The sequence below is a fragment of the Panthera onca genome, chromosome C2 (assembly GCF_046562875.1).
Source record: "Panthera onca isolate mPanOnc1 chromosome C2, mPanOnc1 haplotype 2, whole genome shotgun sequence".
NCBI classification, from domain to species: Eukaryota; Metazoa; Chordata; class Mammalia; order Carnivora; family Felidae; genus Panthera; species Panthera onca.
The window spans coordinates 99,563,621-99,578,728 of NC_138347.1; the positions used below are offsets into that span (position 1 = coordinate 99,563,621).

The 15,108-nt window shown below is 35.2% G+C and overlaps 1 pseudogene; it reads left to right on the forward strand.

Moving 5' to 3' along the window:
* Positions 1–13,232: 13,232 nt before the first annotated feature.
* Positions 13,233–14,725, forward strand: LOC132684259 (mitochondrial calcium uniporter regulator 1 pseudogene; annotated as a pseudogene).
* Positions 14,726–15,108: the final 383 nt, after the last annotated feature.

A 15,108-nucleotide genomic window follows, 5' to 3' on the forward strand; every position in this document is an offset into this window, starting at 1 on the left:
ATTTCTACATTACATACCTATCTTGTCACTTGGCCATAAACACACTGAGAATGTGTTTGTATTCTTCTTGAGGACTGGAATAGTGTAGTGCATATTGTTGAATAAATATTTACTGAATGATTGTAAAAATCAGTAACACATGCTCATAGTAAAAGCAGTAAAAGTAGAAAATAAAGGAAATAAAAATAAAGAAACTGAAAATCACAAAACCTCTCACTACATAGAAATACCTTTTTTATGCATGCCACTATGTATCATTCAGACATGATATCTTTATACATATGTTATAAAAGGAATCAGGATATGGATACTATTTTATAAACTTTAAAAATGTTAACATATTATTCCACGGGGAATAAAATTCTACAACAAACACATTTAATGACCACCTGTTATTGCATTATAAATATGAACTTTACACATTAAACTCACTTTAAGAAATAGATTTTTGCATTTATAAACAATACATGTTCTACAATAAGTATATTTGTCAGTGATTTATTATATTATTTATTTTCATTTTTACTATAAATTCCTATAGGTGGACTTTTCATAGCAAGGGTATATATGGTGCCATTTTATATATGAAATTTTATGGTCACCTCACACATATAGGCACCTAATACTCAAGACATTTTCAAGGCACTGGAAAAATACTTGAGTCACAAAAGAGTAAGGAGTTAGTTAAAAAATATTTAAGTAAAGCAACAAAATCAAAATTAATAATTGAAAGGTAACACTGTTACTTTATTGGTGATTGCATTTAATTTGTTAAAATATCACCTAGTAGACCCATTTTGTTGCTTAAAATTTCTTATGAAGTAAGAAATTTTATGTAGGCATAATTGTCGTATGAAAATCAGAAACAAACATATAATTACACTCCACATAGGCAAGCTATTTTATAAGCACTGTTTAAAATTATAGCAAAAATATAATTAAAATAAACAGATATATTTTAATTTATTTGATATATTATTGAATATATTTGATGTAGAGTGGGATCTTGAAAAATAAGATTGATTATGGTCTGCAAAGTTTTTATAGTAGCCCAGGGTATGTAGATTTTTAACACTGTGATATATATTGCTTTCAGAAGGTTGTATCAATTTGTAAGTATTTAAAAAAAAATGTTGACACACACAAATCAATGGGATGAATTTCAGGACTGCATTTTATCCAGATTTCTCTGAACTTTCCTGATGAAAACTCTGAAATTCACCTACATGCCAAGGAGCAATATCTTTTTAAGATAATATACTGTTGATAATGAAACAACATATTCTTTTTCAGAAGGATGATGATAGCTATCTAATAAAATATTAACACCTCATCTCACTGATTTATTTAAATGGGATTAAAAAACACCATGTGCAACTTCAAATAGCAAAGGGAATAAAAATGCAAGAGGATGGAGAGAAACTTTAACTTGTCTCCACTCCAATTTTTAAAGAGAGTATAATGTATTTGATTCAGTATAGTGTAATAGTGATTAGCATAAGATAATTATTAATTAATAATTAATTAACTGGTTAACCCATAATTAACTGGTTAATTTATCTGACTGATCGATTCTTTTCTTTCCTCTTCTATCAATGGTAGATCTGAGGAGATCTGGAAGAGAGTTGGTGCCAGCACCCTAATTCTGGAGTAGAAATGTCAAACCCGTATTCAGGAGGAAGGTAGTGGAGTGAACGAGAGAGGAGAACCTACCCAAAGTGCAAAACAACTCACCTCCTACATGTGAGGTGAGGGCTCGGGTAAAGAAAATTGCCAATTTACTTGAAATCAACCAGTGACTTTGTTTAATACTTTGAGTGAGATATAGATACTTTTCTCTGGTGCTGGCAATTTCTTCAATATCCACTGAAAGTACTCTGCTCAGCACATTCCAGCTACACTATGTTTCTTGCATCTTTGTCTTCATTACTGTATCCCTCACCTTTCCTACATAATGAATACTTTCCAATTACTTATTCCATGGATCACTGCCTAATAAAACCCTTAATATTTCTATATTCATTACTTTATTCCACTGCATCCAATACATATTTCAGTCAAAGCATCTAAGTCAGGGTTTCTCACCCTTAAAGCTATTGACAATTTAGACCAGATAAATCTTGTTTTGGACATTGTAATGTTTAGCAGCATCTCTGGCCCCTAGTAACTAGCATCCTAGTAGCATCCCACCAAGTTCCTGCAACCAAAAATATTTCCAGACTTTGTTAAATATTCCCAAGAGGCAAAATAATCTTGAATTTAAATAACTGATCTAGGCTTATTTTTTCCTATTGCACTTATTTTTCCTATTGCAAGTATGCCCTGAGGCATATCATTCCCTCATATCGTACCCTCTCATTGAGAGCAAACATCACCATGAGCACATGTGACTTGTCTCTATATCACCCATGCCTAACCCAGGACCAAACTCCTAGAAAACACTTGAGAGAAGAAAGTGTATATAATATCAAATGAATTTATCCTTAAATTGTATTGGCTATTGAAGGTGTCTAGTTAAATTCTTCCCTAGGAATTTCCCTGCCCGAAGGACACCCAAAATTATCCACTTTCCATGGGAGCAGCCTGCATCCCATGACTGGTTGATGTCCTTGTCCAAAGGCCTGGCCACTGGGACTCATTTCAGGACATGTCTCAGAGGGCATCTCAGCCTCTGAACTCTTCCTGCGGTTGGCTGGCACCTCTGTCACAGCTGAATCACAGTTCACCCTCTTTCTGCATAAGTCTGTGTTCCTATACCCTTACAGATGTTATTCTCAAGTGCATTCCCTGCTAAACCTCCTGCACACATGTACAGGGAACCCAGCCTACAAAGATGGCTCCTTTCATTGAAAGCTTACAGGGTCAGCTACTGTTTGCCCTCCTGAGTATGAAGGTGATTACTGAAAGAACACATTAGCAGCTAAGCCACTGATTGTCATATCAATAGATATATAAAATACTCTTCTTAGAAAAAATAATTGTATTGAATTAGGGTATTAGAATTTTCAGTATAAGGGAGAAATTATTAATTATTAGAAAGATGTAAACATTTCCCCCCTATTCACAGTTATGTCAAAGTAGTTAACTGCTTTAGAGTACAATATTTATTATATTAGCATGCGTTGCTTTTTTTCCAGTTGAATAATAATAAGTACATCTTAGTCTAAGATGACAATGAAGAAAGAAAGAAAGAAAGAAAGGAAAAGGGAAGAGAAGGGAAAGGAAGGGAAGGGAAAAAGAAAACAAAAAGATAAAGGGAAAAAAGTGCACCAGCCAAAATTTCTGAGTTTGGCCAAAATCCAACACAATAAGATATTTAAAGAAATAAAACTAATTCACAAATATTAATATCCATACTACACAGTCTGATTATATCTTAATCATCATCACACGTTGGTTTCAATGCTGTTTCTAACATAAAATCTCACTCCTGTGTTGCCTTCATTTCTTTTTCTAATTTTTGAATCATTTTTCGCAGTTTTGACGTTTATATTTTCACAATGCTTATTTTTAATTTTTAAAATATATCTTCTACAATGAAAAAAAGTTAATATCCCATCAATATTAAGCAATAAAATTAACATTAAAAATGCCACAGCGATTGCAAACCAGAAAAAGAGTACGGAGTTGGGAATCATCAAATCCAGTGGAACTTTGTTGTTGAATATTTCAGTGATGAGCTATTGCATGAATTCCTATTTCCTATTGTTCAAAGAGTACTCACACTCACAAAGCTAAATACAACAAAACGTGGGTAAAGGACAACCGACATAAGAAAATTAGATATATTTTTTATGATTTCATCTTTTAACTAATTTTGCTCCTATACCACTTATACACTGTATTGCAGCAAGAAACTGGCTCATTTAAAAAAAAAATGTTTATTTACTTTTGACAGAGAGAGAGAGAGAGAGAGAGAGAGAGCATGAGCGGGGGAGGGCAGAAAGAGAGGGAGACACAGAATCTGAAGCAGGCTCCAGGCTCTGAGCTGTCAGCACAGAGCCCAACATGGGACTCGAACTCCCAGACAGCGAGATTATGACCTGAGCCAAAGGCGGACGCTTAACCGATTGAGCAACCCAGGCACCCTGAAACTGGCTCATCTTTAGATATAATGATCTTTACTGAATTCTAATTTTATCACCTGTTATCAAGATAGTAAAAAAGGAGAAAAAAAATTCATCCAAATTTTGGTGGTAACATCCATGTGTAGTGTTTACACTGTACTTATACAGACACGTTTATTTCTCTTTAAATTTTAGTCTCAATGAGTCTCTCTCCATTGGGGAGGAGAATGACAGAATTAAATATATTTAGGCTTCTTGAAGAGAGATGAGTTTCTTTAGGTCTTTCTCCCAACTCCAGAGAGTAATTGTACTCATGCTTATTTTGATCCTCTAACCCTTCCCCATATACACCCACACCCACCCACTCTCTCTCTTACACAGACACACTCTGACAGGACTACATTTGCAGCTGGGTGTAGTCCTATATTTTCAGGACCACATTACATTTCATTAAATAAGAAATGTCCAAATAGACTCAAATTCTTTGTTCTCCACTAGACCATAGATTTCTCCTTGCCTCTCTCCCTCTGACACATTCTTTCCCTACTTTTCTCACACATACACACCACCTTTGATTTTCCGCACTCTCACTTGCTCTCACACTCCCTTCTCAGCTTCTTTCTTGCTTGCACACTGCCTCCTACTGGTGCTCTTTCTCTCACAGCCTTGGTGCTTCTCCACTGTGCCCTCTGGAATCTGCCTTTAGCCCCTTCTCCTCTGTCTGTCCTCCTACACATCCTTTCCTACTCTCAGGCCGCACTCTTGTAATCGCCTTCCTCTCTGATACCCTCTCCTTCCGCACTGTCTGCTCTCTAAGTCCTTCTGAACCTCCTTCACTTTCACTCTTGTGCTCTCAGATTCTCTCCTTAAGTCTTGCCTTCACTCCCACACCCTCTGCTGTCTCCTCTCTCCCCTTCTCTCTCTCCATCTCCTTCCTCCTTTTCTTCCCTGCCTCTTCCTTACTCCCATCCCCACTCTTCTGAGGCAAAAGAAGGGATGATCAGAACCTACTCCTCCTGTAAAAACCCTTCAGCTTTTTTTGTTTTCCCTGAGAGACATGTTTCATCTCTGCCAGCAAGCTGCAGGACAGAAAACACAATCACACTAATGATGAAGTAATAGTAGTATATACTATTTGTCTTGTTTTGTTTGTTTTGGGTGAATAAAGTTCCTGTGAACCACACTAATTTATGTATTATATACACTATATAATATATATTATTATATTAATACATTATTATTATATGTTATATAATATGATATATATAATTAATATAGAAAATATAATAACATAATATATAATATATTATTATATTATATTAAATATATATATACTAATTATTCTGGGGAAAGTAAATAATGCAAAACGTTTGAATCTCCATCATCTTATTATCATGATTTTTATATACATTTAACAAAAGCAGATCACCTTCAACGTCACAAGATTATGGTTGATAGAAAGAAAAAGAATACTTATGTAATTATTGATCTATCAAATGGCAGTGAAGAAAACCAAAACATAATTTCCATTAAAAGAGAGAAGAAAGTAATTTAGTTTTAATATTTCATGGACTCATTACTTGTTTTATTTGGTTAGCTGATGTTGGCATATTGGCTAATGGTATAGCTTCATCTATACTAAATCCACCAGCTTTTCTGATAGAATTAGTCAATTACATCCCAAGAAGTGGAATTTTACATATTTTGGGATTCTTCACATTATTTTAGATAAATTTGTATATAGGAAAGCTATTTTTTTTGCTTGCTCTCCTATTGTAATGACAAATTTGTGTTTTCTTAAAGATTGTCTATAGAACAAAAGTGTTTCATTAGAATGCTTGTTTATAATCCATTACATCTAAAAACAAAAATAGGAGTCTTTACAGGTGGTTATCCAGGAGGAAAAAAGCCAATAACTTTGCAGGAGGTCAGCGGTAGTAGTCCTAATGCTAACTACAGGCAACAGAGACTACTTATCTATGATAATTTTCATTTTATATCTCTCATACGTATGCTGCAAGTCCAATTTATTTTTTCCTAAATGTTTAAAATAAAGAATGACAGTGGTGCCTGAGTGGCTGTCGGTTAAGTGTCTGACTTCGGCTCAGAGCATGACTGCCTGCTTCGGTCTCTGTGCTGACAGCTTTGAGCCTGGAGCCTGCTTCAGATTCTGTGTATCCCTCTCTTTCTGCTCTCCCCCTTCTTGCACTTTAAATAAAAAAAGAATGACAACATTTTTCAAGGAAGTCAAAATGCATCTCCTTTATTTTATCTGGTTTAGAATTAATTCCTCATGGCATACCTTTTATAAAGTAGTATCTTTTATAAAGTAGTTTATGAATAAACAAAACACAAAATCAGACCTATAAATACAGAGAACTGACATTTGCCAGAGGAAAGGGGCGAGGACTAGACAAAATGGGTGAAGGGGAAGGGAAGATACAGGTTTCCACTCATGGAATGAATAAGTTATGGAAATAAAAGTTAAAGACTAGGGAAGATAGCCAATGATATTGCAATAGCCTTTGTATGGTGACAGATGGTAGCTACCCCTGTGGTGAGCATGGCATAAAGTGTGGAGATGTTGAATTACTATTTTGTATACCTGAAACTAAGGTAACATTGTGTGTCAACTACACTTAAATTTAAAAAAAATAAGTTTTAAAAAGTTTTGTTGATAGTAATCAATTTTGGTAATCTTATTTATTTATAGTTTTTTGTTTGTTTTTAAAGTTTATTTATTTATTTTGAAAGAGAGAGAGAGAGAGAGAGAGCAGAGTGCTTTCAAGCAGCTGCTCAGGGGAGGGGGAAGGGCAGAGATAGAGAAGGAGCAAGAGAGAATCCCAGGCAGGCTCTACACTGTCAGCATGGAGCCTAATGCGTGGCTGAAACTCACAAACCTTGAGATCATGACCAGAGCCAAAGTCAGATGCTTAACCAACTGAGCCACCCAGGTTCCCCTTCAGCCATTTTAAAACATGCTTCAGAAAGATCTAGTTAATGAATAAATTTTAAAGAAGAATTAATACGAGAACGTTTGATTGACTTGTTCAATGGCTTAGTTCTTCATCCAGTTGCATTCATTTGTTTCCTTTCTGTATCTAGGGGTGGTAAACCAAGAAGATGTGTTTGAATTAGACAGCATATCTATTTTAAAGGCTTGGCAATCTTCACAATTAGGTAGTTACCATTATACCCAGTGAAATCTCTCCTGTGCTAAAATATTTCCAAATGACTTTTTGATTCCAAAATTGATCATTGTGATAATACTGTGTTAAAAACACCCAAAATATATTTATTTGTGTCTATTATGTTGAAAAAAGAAACATGAGAGATATTTCCTAATCAAAGGGCTTGCTTTGCTGAGCCTTATAACCTATGTTGGATATAAAATGAAAGTATTCTACTTTATTAGAGAAGTGGTTTATGATAGCAATTCTAGATTTTTTTTAAAAATACATCAAAGATAGTCACAAATTCAGCTATCCATGTATAACAACTTTCTATATTACTTTGGTGATGTTCTGAGATATATCATAGTTACTGCAACAAGGGTGTAGTTTAGGTTACAGAGTCATGTCTGAATGAATTCCTCAACAGTTAATGTCTAAAAAGCACCATATTTGAACACAGTGGACTCTTTCTAAACCTGTGCATCCCAAGATGTAAAGATCTCTCTCTTTCTTTCTATCTCTCCGTCTTTCTGTCTCTCACTCTCCAAGTGATAAAGAAATCCTGATGAGAAAAATGGTGTAGATCTGGATTAAGATGGAAATTTTAGCAAAGTAAATGGCATATTCTTCCAGAAACATCAATGTTATATGCAGAATTTGTAAACAACTGATTTTTTTCTTTTTTATAATCTTGGTCAGCCTAATCAAAGACAGAACGCTCAGAGTGACTCCCAGATGACAGCTTTATTATTTACCACATTCCTAAATAATCAAAATTCAGTCTTTCCAAACCATTTGTGAATTTGTCATTTAATTTTGAATGCTTTTTATAAATCATATTTTGTCTTTGTTTTTCTGAAAATGTTCCATATATTAGTTTCCCTATTTATAGGTATAGGAGTCACATCAGCTGGTCTGTGGTAACCCAGAGCTTATCTCTGGTGATGCCTGAAGTCGTGGTGCTGATCTTAGCCAAACTTGATTGAAATGAACTAACCAACAATGATAATACTCCTGTACCTACTAAGGTCTGAGACAGGTTACAGAGCAGACTGAACTAGATTGTTAATGATGTTTACAGAAAATATACACATTCATGGGTTTTGCACGGTTTTCATTATGGTCTCTTGGTTTCTGTCATTGAGAATGGTTATGCAGCCTGAAGTTGGCTATATTACCAGAGGAGTCTAAAAAGGCATCATGCATGTGTCTTGGTGACTGGAAGACAGAGCACATTCTGTGTGATTGAGAACAGGCCCTGGTAACTTAACGGGAAATCTTAGATTTCTTAGCTATTTGTCTGTACTCTATTTCTCTTGCTGTACCACATTCTTTTTCTTCTTTATTAAAAAGTTTTTGAGTGTAGTTGACTCACAATGTTGCATTAGTTTCAGGTGTACAACATAGCAATTCAATATCTCTATATGCTATGCTATGCTCACCACAAGTGTAGCTACCATCTGTCACCATACAATGCTGTTACAACATTACTGACTATATTCCATATTGCCTATGCTATACCTGTTATTCTCATGACTTATTCATTCTATAACTGTATCTCCCACTCTCCTTCACCTGTTTTGCCCATACCTCCAACTCCTGTCCCTCTGGCAACCATTAGTTTGTTTCTGATGTTTATAGGTCTTTTTCTTTACAAAATCCCTACATGAGTATACTCTGTGGAACTCATGAGTTTTTTTCAATTATCTGACTGTGATAGTGGCCCCTTATATTTAAGTAGAATTTGCAGGATAATTAACTATATGTTTTCAAGTTATTCTTCTGCCTACTAACTCTTTTTCTGAACTGTGCTGATGTTTATAAATCACATTGTTGTTTTTTTGTGTGATGAGTCCCTCAGAAATGTCTGAGGGCAAAACCTATTAAAGAAAATTTTTTGTTTTGCAGAGGATTTTGACATCTATTGTAGTTGCCACCTTTATATCAAGAGGTTTCAAGAAAGAATTGGAAGATTTGTAAGGATCCTATTATAAAATAGCTGACAGATGAGGCTGGTGTCTTTGTTATAGGACATCTAAATCCTCATCACAAGTATTTTGATATTGCTGGTTATGGTAAAGATAATGCGTTTCTGTCCTGTGTGTCTTATGAGATTCTGGAAGAACATAATAAATATGTCAGCAGATGGTTTGCTGCATCCCAGATCAAACATCCCGTAATCACAGTTTTCTCCCAATTATGTGTTACCTTGGTTCAGGTAACATGTTGATTAGCTAGAGCCACTGCTGCCTTTCAGAGACATGAATGAGTCTGCTTATTTACAGTCGCCCTCTGACGCTTACAGCTTGTGGCTTTTATAAGAACACACGCCTGTTTTACATGTTATAAGCTTGTGACATAATGCAGTGATGTCTGAGGAAGAATACTATGGGCTTAAGAAATGCTCTCAACAGGCTGCTGGTACTAGAAAGCTCCAAGTTCGTGGCCCTCTGGATGAAGGCATATTCTCTTTTAAGAAAAATATTTATTTTAAGAAAATTTAAGCTAAAACAATGATGTCTTCAAGTTGATAGCTGTACTGCCTTCATAAACTCTGAATGCTTTAACTTTCTCTTTTTTGTTAATGGGATCTACGTAGCACCTGGTGTATTTCTGGGACGTGTCATGTTTTGTTCAATGTCAATGCTGGGTACCCAATGATTGGGTAGGTATGGCAGGATTTAATATCTCTCTGGCAAAAAGATATACAACCAGAACAGCCTGTTCCTAGGACAGCAGAAAATGACACTTGTTCCAGAATGTGTGGATGACCATGCCTTTGGCTGAAACTACAAAATAAAAATCATTTTAATACCATTATTACAATATTCCTGTGCCCATGAACTACTCTGTACAATTCACTCATAAATTAAACAAGGTCAGTTTGAGAGCTAACGCACATCTCAGAAATGGTCAAAAAATACAGAAACATTAGAGAAGCATAGTTTTGGCTACAAAGATTCGATGTGAATTAAAGCATAACACTGTTCTCTTACATTTGTGAAACAAGGTACCATCACTATCTGCCGGGAGTTGTACTAAAAGGTGGAGATCAAAACTGCCTTATGCCCCTTGAGGCTGAGTATTACTCTCCAGACAAAAGAAAGAATGCCTTTTGTTCCCACTAATTGTCAACCAAACCAATTTATTTTTCTTTTTCAAACATCATTAACAGGTCAGTATTCGTTTTCTCTATAAAATAGATTTTCTGAATATCGTTACTAGTTGCTTGTTTCAGAGTATATATGAGCTGATTAATATGTTGATGATTGATGATTTTTTTTTAAACATTTATTTATTTTTGAGACAGAGAGAGACAGAGCATGAACGGGGAAGGGTCAGAGAGAGAGGGAGACACAGAATCTGAAACAGGCTCCAGGCTCTGAGCTGTCAGCACAGAGCCTGACGCGGGGCTCGAACTCACAGACCACGAGATCATGACCTGAGCTGAAGTCGCCGCTTAACCGACTGAGCCACCCAGGCACCCCATGATGATTGATGATTTTAATACTGTGTCTGCCTCTTTAAAGATGTGTCTATTCATATCTTTTAAGATATCAATGATGATTAAAACTCCAATTTTATAATTTCACAAAAAAGTTGATGAGAAATTTACTTTCCTTTAAATCTTTGGATTTATCAGTTACCTAAAGCATCTCTTTTTTACTGTTTATCTTACCCAGATGTAAATACAGGGATGTCTTTTATTTCTTTTTAAATTTGAGTGACACAATATTCTTGTTTTCCTGTAATATCTGCAATTTTGTTTTATTTTTTCCCTTCAACTGCAAGCTCCTTTTTAACTAATATTGTTAACCAAAAGATCTAGTGAAGTTGCAAACTCATTCAATCATTTTCAGTACTCTCTCAAGACCCATGTAGCTAAGTAGAAATTCAGGACCTTCCTTGCTCTGATTAGTGTTAGTGATCATGTGATATAAAATATTTCATGGATCTGAATACTGACTAACTTTCCTATCTTATTGCTGGGCACTCTTTGACCCAGTCATATTGTATGTGCCTAATTCTTTAAAAACCACTAAGACCTTTTTTGTGCTATTTTAATTTTTGAAAATTATACACCCTTGAATACTTAGAAAATTTTATTACTCTTTTAAGTTCTTGGCAAATAAAAGCAAATTTTTGAGGCTCTCAGGATAATCATAAGGTACGTTTTCTGCATTTCCATAGCACATTAATCATGATTCTGGAAAATTATAGCTGATGCTAATACTAAAATAATAGCTAAAGTGTATTGAATACTTACTATTTGTTAAGCACAAAAGCATTATCTTTTTAAATTTTAAATACATTATTGAATAGGTAATATTACTAAATGTGTAAGCGGTGGTGCTACTGTTTTAATCAAGGTTTATCTGATTTTTAAGAACCTGATACACTATCCCTATGTAATAATTCCTATTATGATTAGTTTGAAAAATTTATTGTCTTGATTCCCTCAATAGAATGAAATAAACTAAAATCCTAGCAAGAAGCCTATCTATTATAGTTGACTACTAATTTCTAGACTATTGCCTGGCAGATACCTTACACTTAATAATTAATAAATGAATGCAAGAATAATATAATTGATTTCAGCACTGCCAGAAAATTGAGTATTTCATTTGTAAGAGTTCATTTCAAAAGGGGTTATTCATGGAAGCTTTAATTCTAACACTGAAGCCTACACATTACCTCATGTTCTTTCCTAGATATAAAATTCTACATTAATATACAAAATGAGAGGTATTATCTTAGGTAATCAATTTTTGACCACAAAGGATTTTTTAAATTGCTATTGAAACAATGAGTTATTTCAGTCACTTAACTGGAAGATTAGACAGACAAAGAAGCAGGGAAGCTGGATACTATATGTTTTGTGATATAAAATTGAGGTCTTAACCATTTATGGTCATTGACACTTTTTAAGGGAAAAAAACAAAAACAGTTTCAAAAGCTTATGTATATTCCAATTTGTGAAATTCCCTTCTCAACTAAATTTATCCTGAACTTTCAAGTCTTCAAATGGAATTTCTTCCTGTGCTCAGCTGTCGAGAAATTTGCAGTATGGCATTATACAGCTGTCAAATTCCACCCACGGGACCTGATTTGGCAGTTTACACAAGCAAAACTTCTACTGACACTAGGGACAGTTACCATTTTTAGCATTTGTTGGGAATGAAGAAAAAGAATTGCTTCATTTGGAAAAAGCTTCTTAGAAATTATACATAAAAAGAGAAAGTATAAAAAGAATCAATTAAGCTTTTCAAAATACATTTTTAAAAATCAAATCCCAGCACATATTTGTTTTAATTGCAAAAATTCATGAGCATAATAAAGATGTTTTCCTATTATATCTTATTGTCCAGGCAAAAGTGAATACTAAATTTCTTATTACATGCTTTAAATGTCTAAGATGTAGAGAAGGAATTGGCAAAATTAAGAATCAAACAAATAAGACGATAGAAAGTGAGTGAACTCAATGAATTAACTCTGAGTCTTGATACAAAACACAAACCAAAGCAATAACTTTTTAAATACATTCAGGAGGAAGAGTTAAAGAAATGGAAGGTTATAAAGCTATTGCAAGATTTTAAAAGGGAAATAAATGGTCAGTCAGCACCCTTGTAAGGAAGTCTCTACTCAAATGTATCACCACTATCTTTACATTTGAAATAACCTAAAGCAGGATTAGGAGACTAAATGTTGGCAATTGGGAAAATAACTTTTTAAGATGAAGTCTTCCCAGGTAAAGTCTCAATTCTGAAAGCAAAGCAGAGTGACTTTGTCACACAACAGTAGGGTTACAATGTTGGACTGAGAAGAATTAGTTGATGGAAAGTCAGGAGTGTCAGGATTCTTCTCCCCACTTCTTCTGTCTTGCGGGAGTAGTAGATCTGGCCCAAAACTGCAACTGAGCACATCATACATATCTAAAAGTACTGAACAATATATTGGGCAGGTTTCCCAGAGTGAAGATTGACTGGCCGGCATGGCCCATTCTTCCCTTTCATCGCATAATGTTAGGGAGGGGCAGACTCCCTGTTTGCTCTTTGCCAACACCCTGTTCAACGAGACCTTCAGTGTGGACTTGTCACCAACATCCATAGATCCAGTGGGCAGTCTTTTCTCACAATGAGATATGCTTAAACTGTCTATAGCAATTAATAATCATGTCCTTGAAATTTGAACATAAATCCAAGAACTGTCAGACATTTAAGGACAATCAGCACAAAAATCAGACTCAGGAATAAACACATAAAACTATGTTGGAACGCATAGTCCCTGCTTTGCCAATCACCTTTACAGTGGATGAACTGCACTTACACGTTCCCAAGTCCCAACCCCTCTAGTCCTGACCAGGATCCCAACTCTTTAATGTACTCAGAGATTTTGCTCTTGAAAGTGTCTCCTTTCACTCATGAATCCTTATTCCCCCCACCCCCCACACATGCTTACATTATTACCCTATACAAACATACTATATTTTATTGAAAAACAAAACAGAGACCTCCTGGACGTTTTATCCCTGCGTCTTCTGGGCAAGTACTAAGTTCCAGTGTAGAACCAAACTCCACAAAAGGCTTGCTTGCTTCCTGTTTCCTGGACATTCAGTCCAATCAGACTTTCCAATCACCACTTATCCAAGGTCATCAGTTAGTTCTGCATTACCAGACCCTAAAGCCAAATAGGACTTGGAGACTGGGAACTGTCTAGCCAAGCAGTGGGCACTAAGCATATGCCCATAGAGAGTAGAAGCAAGTGGTTGCCTGATCACGCCCTGTTCAATATGGCACTGTCTGCAAAGTTTCCCTGTGGTTTCAGGGGCAGCTGAAACTCTTACTTTCTCCAAGAGAACTTATCCCTCTGTCAATCACTGTAGCTAAAGCACAAAAGGAGAGATGTCACGTCTGGGAGGAAGAAACTTCTTTGACACCTACACCTTAGTGTGTTTACTATTTAACAGACAGAAATATATCTGCATTCGAGTAGATCATATATGACAACAACAATGTCATCCACAAAGATGTGATCACCAAAACGCAGCAGATGGCTTTTCAGAAAATGTCTGAGATTGCTGCTCTGGAAAAGGATATGATTATTTTGTAGAAGAGTAAGTTTTCAGCCCACAAAGCAGAAAATGAGAAAAAATAAAACTTGAATGATATTTGCTAAAACAGCAAGTAATGGATGAAGTGATCAAAGTCCAAATAGATGAAAATTAAACTTCAATCTAGGGGAAGAACAGCATTAAAAAGTATTATATTCACAGAATAAAGAGAAGCTATGTAAAATGAGGGCAAAAAAGGTAAGTTTGCACATCCAGCAAGATGGGGCTCTCACCTGGATGCCAAGGAGGAATGCATTGAGGATGCTGGACTTGGAGCCTTGTAGGAATCAAACAGACTTTATAATATTAGATATTTATCAGGGTCTGTGTTTACACCCACAACAGCTCTGGGATTGTATTGGCTAAGGATATAATAACTTTTCTATTTAAAGAATGTTTGCTTTCTTTTTACTAAAAAATAAAACATTGTCTTCCCGCCCCCCCTCCCCACTGCTTCCACTACCAAATTTTAACTTTGCTTTTGATTTTGTGCGTATTGTTTACTTGGTGCAAATTATACTTGTATAACCAATGTAAAGATGTCATGAACTTCATAACACTCCCTTTATCTTCTCTGTTGGGTTGACTTTTTATGCGGAATGTTGCTCAATAACGTGCACTCTGCTGGACCATGAACTTTGCCTCACCTGTGGTGTACAGTAATAGTAAATATCATATAATATCTACAATTTAAAATAATTTGTGTGTATAGGATTTGGATGCTCCATTTAAAAGGCAAATGTGTGCCAGCCAGAAA